General features: G+C 42.4%; 1 long non-coding RNA gene across 1 annotated transcript in view; it reads left to right on the forward strand.

The window, feature by feature from the left end:
* Positions 1-548: 548 nt before the first annotated feature.
* LOC117177630 overlaps positions 549-7,047 on the forward strand; it is an 8,159-nt gene continuing 1,660 nt past the window's right edge. Inside the window, exons 1-2 of the long non-coding RNA XR_004467726.1 lie at positions 549-658; positions 727-836. This is a non-coding gene — a long non-coding RNA (uncharacterized LOC117177630). The remainder of the gene's footprint in view (positions 659-726; positions 837-7,047) is intronic.

Genomic DNA, 7,047 nt, shown 5'->3' on the forward strand with positions numbered 1-7,047 from the left:
TTTGGCGTCGTTTTACTAGATCGACTTTTCCTTGCGTGGCCGTACGATGGTCGAATAGAGCGTAATTATTGACGACGCCGAGTACAGAATTGGCGCCTAGGCTATAGATTTTACACCTGGAGTGCCGACTACGTTATGCAAATAAACGTGTGAAGGCACACGTAAATTTAGGTGCTCTATAGCGGACTGAAATGCGCCACGTATGCGACGCAACAGTTAGTCCGGCGCACCTACGATACGTAGTGCGCGCTTCAAGATATCGGCAGCTAGTGTTTTGACAGTTCGCACTAACAGTCGGTGTAGAGTTCCAATCTCACCGTGTTTTCCTCCTGTCAACGTGATGTGGAGGTGTTGTGTGTGAATTAACGGTTCATGACTACCTAGTCGTGAATCTTTAATGTCGAGTGTATGTGTGTGGGTGACGTATTGTAGTGGTCGGGCACACCGACCCGAGGAGTATCTAGTGAAAAAAAAACAAAAAGATCGACGTGATTAGTGATGGTGTTTTATTATTAAGTTTACTATATACCCTCCAGTCTGGTGACGGCTCGAATGTTCCTTTACAATACCTAGGCCTCAACAGGATATCCAAGGCAAGAAGCCTTCCCTATTGAGGATTCTGTCCTACGTCAGAACGAAAGAATCTGTGCTCGGCCAGGTACGGCTCACCAAAATAAATTATATTCTCAACCAAGCTGAATGGGCGTAATTATTGAGTCAATTTAGGTGTGATGCATTATATCACGTCACAACTGCCAACATCTCAGACGAGACATCACGAGGCCGAGCATGTACCTCCCATCTCGCCTCAAGTGCCGCCACCGTGATCCAGGCTGGTGGGTTACTGATACTTTTCGTAAATTAATTACTTATGCCTTAATCTAGTTATGCCGATGTCCACTCAATTAATCCTATTAAGAAAAGAGACAAGAAAGTGGGAGAAAAAAGAAATTAAATGTTGCTTAACGCGTTAACCCTTAAACTAGCAAGCGCTAAGTACCAATTACCTAAAAAAAAGAATTAATTAATCATTACTTGGTACATTCGTTGAACAACTCCTTTATTTACGATAAGGTAATTAAGTTGACTGGGGGCAAACCCTACCTGGTCTGAACAAAGAATGAAATAAAATCTATGGACGCAGTATACAGGGAAGAGGTAAAAAAAATAATGTAAAAGAAAATGACTGACTGACATTTTAAGGGATTTACGTCCACCGAGGCTCACCCGACCAAATTATTGTGGGTGGAGCCTCGGGCAGACATTAAATTGGTGGTCCGTAGACCAACACTTCGCGCAGGGCTTATTGGCGGTCCTACCCCAATTTTGTGGGGTGCGGACGGTCCGGTGGCGCCACTGGTCCTTCTGACTGAGCTGCCCTTGGTTGAGATCAAGGCATATGGGCCCCTAGGAGAGGTTGCACCACAGCGCGCTGTTGCTCTCCTCGACATACTGCTTCAGCAGGTGCGTTGCCGCCAGGCCGGGAACTTGCGCCCGATTCCGAATCGAATTCCCGCGAGCGAATCCCCAAGTACGAATTGCCGGAGCTGAATACGCGGCCCAACGTTGGTCCAATTTTGGCAGGCAAAGGTCGTCTAAAGTTATTAGGCCAATATCGGCATTTTGATGGGCCCATTGTTAAGCCAGTGCTGACAGCCTATGTTGGGAACGATGTTTCACGAAGATCAGCCAAAGTCTGACCCAGTGACGGCACATGACTTGGCCAAGTGTCACTTTTACCACAGCTAACCTTGTTTTATTTCAATCGGCCAAATTTTGAGCCAGTGCTGGCAGCCTATATTGGCTTTTTATATGTGCCGATCCTTCGCCGATGCTTGGCCCAGAATCGGCACTTTATTTTTTCAAGTCTCACTTTTAGCACCTAATAAACAAATCTTACACGAAAGATAAAAAAAATTTAGTGAGAAATTGTCAAAGTTCGAGGTGAAATTTGTTGAATTCTTTTATTGAAATTGTTTAATGTTTATAAAAAATTATTATTTACGGTCTTTGCAAAAAGTTGTAAAGTAGGCTACATCGGAAAAAAACGAAATATTACGCGAAGAAAAATTGTAGTCGACTTCAATTATTTATTTTAAAATTATTGTATTGATATTCCTGTTAATAGTTCGTGTGTTTTACATTTACACAACGTCGCATAATAATAAATAATTAGAAAAAGAGAGCTTAAAATTTGGTCCTTCAACTTTTCTAAACTGCAACTTATGAGGAGCGATTTTTCACATAATTTCAACTTGTCGATTTAGCGTAGTGGTTAGCACTCCGGACGGCTAGGCGATAGATTTAGGTATATAGATATGTAGGTTAGATACCCCGTGGTTATCAATCCGGCAATGGCGCGACAATGACAGCTGGGTTTGGTCTAATATTGATACCCAGTGTTGGGCTAACAATGGCAGCCAAACCTTAGCTGCCAAGTGCAGGCCATAGTTATTATTCCGTCATTGGCGCGATAAGTGCAGCCGAACTTCAGCAATATTTTTGCCGACTATGGGTCAACGTTGGGCCGTATGTGACTACGCAGTTGGGCCTCTACGGGATCAATCACGCCTCGAACGTATAAATCATCTAAGTTGAGGCGGCTGTCGTCCTCTAGTCCGCTCACGTTGTACCGGTACCTCACCTTTTGCCCTTCCGTTCGAGGGTCCAAAAGGGATCACGACTTCCTGAGCCTGTTGAACATGTGCCACCCTCTCTCCATCCGAATTACAGCCTGACCGTCCTCAAAACGCCAACCGACCATCTCATCCTTATATCTCGTTGCAAGAAACATCTGAAAGTAACATTTTTCTTATTCTAACTAGCCTGAAAGAAGCCTGGTCTACTAACTAACTACCGAACTTCCTGAAATTTAATTCTAACGTATACTTATCTACTTGGGTTGCCTTATAATTAGGACGAATAAAAGCGATTCCGAAGTTTCTTGCGGCTTCGGCCCTCGTCGAACTCAGGATCCGCCGATCGTTTACAATTAGGTACCGCAACCCAAACCATTTATTCCCCCGGTTAGTCCGGTGCTACCGATTTCCCTTCCCCTTCCGAGTCAAGAATTCCGAGTAGTTCCCTAGCTAAGGCCACTGCCACCTTCGATGTCAGTTCCTCATCCACCGGTTGGTCTGGTTCCACGTACTTGAACAAATTAGAAACGAGATGTCTTCCCTTTAAACCGGCCTCTTGTGATGCTAGTTTATAAACGCCAGGTGAGCATACATTTACCACTACGTAAGGGCCCTTAAATGGTTTTACCAACTTGCTCGAGACGTTTTGACTCTTTCTGAAGTAGAAATGTGCCGGTTTCTTAACCAGATCGCCTACTTTAAATAAGACGTCTCTGCGACTCCAGTTATAATATTTAAATTGCCGCAAAAACGACTGATCCTGTTGTTTTGTCATGAAGTCGCTTAGGTGGGTTAGTCTTGACATCCTAGTTGCCCAACCTTTAGCATCGGATGGGGGCAATTCTGCCTCCACGAAAATGCGGGTCTAAGAAGGTTTCTAGGCCGATATTAGTAGAGACTCTTACCTGGTGATATAAAGGCAGTATTTTCCTTGCTATACTTAGTCAAAGGAATCTGATAATATGCCTTGTTGAAATCAAGCGTCGGAATATATCGCGCTGAGCTTAACTTGTCTAGGATCTCAGTCATGAAGGGTAACGGATATGCATCTTTCTTACTGACTTTATTGACTTTTCTAAAATCCATGCACATCCGATATCCTCCATCTGATTTCCGAGCCATCACGACTGGACTAGACCATTCACTTGATGAGGGCTCAATGATATCATTAGCGATTAGCTTTTGGGCTTGATTTAGTGACGCCTCATGAACCTTTGGTGACATGCGTTAGTTCCTTTGTCTGACCAAAGATCTTCCCTGGGCGTCGATGACGTGCTCGACGAACTTAGCCGCAGGTAATTTATCCAGAGAAGAAGGAAGCACACGTTTTGAAAATAAATTGAGTTCTTCCCGTTCTTTTTTCGACAAGGTGGCAAATTCTTTGCAAGTCTCGGGCTCGCCTTCGTTCACTACCCCGAAAGAAAACTGTATGGGTGGCTCGTCAGCCATCAAAATTTCTCTATCCCTCACGCGGATTATAAGCCCAAATTCCTCTGCAAAATCCTTGCCTAATACGCACAGAACAGCCAGTTCTGGTACTATTCTAACGGCTACCTCGCGGGTTATACCTCCTAAACTGATAGGGTTGAAGTTACGTCCATAACGGACTCTAAGGTACCATTCACCATCATGACCGTGCCCCTCTTACTCAGGTTAATTTCATTATTACCCGCTTCAGCGATTTCTAGCCCATTCGCTCCCATGCAGGTGTTCGTTGATTCTGTGTCCACCAATAAATTACAGTGCCTACTGTCTATTACGATGTCAATATAGGGTCATGCGGATTTACCTCTACTCAACTTAGGGTTAAAAGGTGTATAATGGCGATATAATGACGATCTGTTATTCACTGATATCAGATTCTACTGAGTCCCGGCTTAATTGATTGAAATCGCTATCGACTCTTGAATTTAAATTTAATTGACACGAGTTGTCCTCAACCCGTAGATTTAAGTTGAATTGATGTGAGTTGATCGCAACTCCTAAAGTCTCTATATTGAGGTGGTACAGCTTATCAGTGGCAGTGTCTAGAGGATCCCACCCATATGACAGGTTGTCTGAATTGTATTGACGTTGATTAGAGGTAGAATCGGCCATATTACTGATACCTCATGTTGACTTAATTTGATTGGTGATTGTTGTGGAATTGAGTGAAGTTATGTTCGGTTGATTTTATTAAGCTTGGGTCTGCTTAGGTATAAAGGGAGCAGCATCGAACTGAAGTTTGCTCTCCTTTATTAGTTTCCCTGGCAATAGGCCGAGTCACAAGTGCTTTTCAATCGATCCGCTTTACCACACTTGTGACAAAACTTACGCCACCTAGTTGGACACCTCTTCCAATGATGATCGTCACCATTGCAACTGAAACAGGGTGGTTCATGTTTAGGTTGGATCTTGGGCTTCCGATTCCTATCCGGAGACCTATCCCTAGGGGATCCTTTGGATTTTTCGAAGTCTCTCTGCGCGTCCGACTTTGACTTTATACTCTCGGATTGTTGCTTATTTTTACTCAACTTATCCGAAGCCGATGGGTCCTTGTTGCCGGCCGAGTCTCTCTTATCTCGAACGATTACTAAGTCGAGAAGGACTTGTGCTAATTTTTCAATAGCTGAGTCCGAGCTAGCCTCTCTATCTGCACTTCCGCTTGAACCTTTCTTCATTGGCGTATAGTAAAACTCAGGGAAGAATGACTCTTCCCGCTTAATAGGTTGCCTATCATTGTCCATTGTACTAAGCGTTCTCTCTGCGTGAGCTGCTAGAAACGCCAATCCATTATAGTCAAAGAATTCGTGACGCTTGGCTAACCACTTAATGTCGGAATTTAAGTTAGTATACGCCCCATCCACTTGCTCTTGCAGAGTCAAGGGCCTCGAGAACCTTCGATATAGACCCTGGATGCATATGAGATAATTAGATGTTAATTCATCCTTACCTTGATATCCCTTAGCCACCTATTCGTCCATCTGTCACTGATAATTTATAGTGCCAAACTGGACACGAAAGGCGGATTTAAATTCTGGCCATGTGGGCCATTCCCATCGGTTCATACTGTACTATTCGGTCGGTAGGTCGTCCAGTAGAAATGCCATTGCCGTCAGCATTTATTCGTCTTTGAGGTAACATACCTCCTTACCATTCTAAACTTTAGCCAGAAAACTCTCGACGCTGATCTGCTTGTCCCCACGATATGTAATGCCCCAATTCTCAGTTACAGAATCCAAGGTCTAACTCCGCCTGGGAAGATAGGTACGATTCTCTGGGCCGTCCCAGTCAACGACTTTGCAAACTGCCCCTTCGGGCGGCCTTTGAGCAAATTTTTGAAAGGCTTCATTTGGGTAAAACCCCCCTGTTTAAGCGATTGCACCATAAATAGGGGTGCTATTTGAAATTGGAGGGTTTGTAATACCTCCTTGATAGGTGGGCGTATTTGCGAAACCCGCAACTAATGGCTTATGGGCCTGACTATACCCTGCGAATTGCTCCGGCCTAGTACGCGATACGCTTGCATCATCTGATGGCACTGTGCTTTATTCTGGCTCCCCTTTATACGTGAGTCATTTAATTCACCCTGTTCTGAGGTTCAACAGAATCTGATTTCTGTCCATTGAGTGAATTGGATACAATTAATTTACATCCAAGCAATTAGAGTTTTATATTGTTCGATTTTTTTATTGTTTGAAGTTTCTTTATTTAATTAATCACATGTTTATTATTTGATTGATATTTCGATCAATTAAAATTTATCTATTTATTTCAATTAATATTTGCTTAATCAAGTTTCCTTTGTTTAATTAATTAATCTTAAATCATTCCATCAATTTTGATTTATACGATCGATCAGAGATTTAAATACTCAATTTGTTTTTAATTAGTTGAATTTTAGTCATTTATTCCAACTAATCTTCAATCAATCAAATTTTCTTTGTTCATTCAATCGCTTTAATGAATTAATTAATTTTCAATTAATTGGATTTTAATTATTTATTCGAATTAATTTTTCATTAATTAAACTTTCTGCCTTTCACCACAATTACATGATCCCATAAAAGAAAATAATGGCTATTTGGACAGCTTGATTACGTAGAATTGTTTACCGAACACTAAGCATGGTAGTGAATTTAATCATTTTATTACAACCGTGAAGTCAATTATTTAACAACCATCTAACATTGTGGCCCATGAATGACCTGTGAAGTCAGTTGAGGCTACCACCATCTTGGTTGATCGTAACCACAATTAGAACTTCCCGTCACACAGACTGAAATACATACGCCCCATTTATTTTCTGATCGTTCTAACGACCTTCCAGCATGGCGCTCCATTCTTGACAAGAAAGGTCATTGAAGGTTTCCGCCATCTTGGACGATCGTAATAGCCTATACAAAAAACACTACCGTATTTAACAGTT

The sequence above is a fragment of the Belonocnema kinseyi genome, chromosome 8 (assembly GCF_010883055.1).
Source record: "Belonocnema kinseyi isolate 2016_QV_RU_SX_M_011 chromosome 8, B_treatae_v1, whole genome shotgun sequence".
NCBI lineage: Eukaryota > Metazoa > Arthropoda > Insecta > Hymenoptera > Cynipidae > Belonocnema > Belonocnema kinseyi.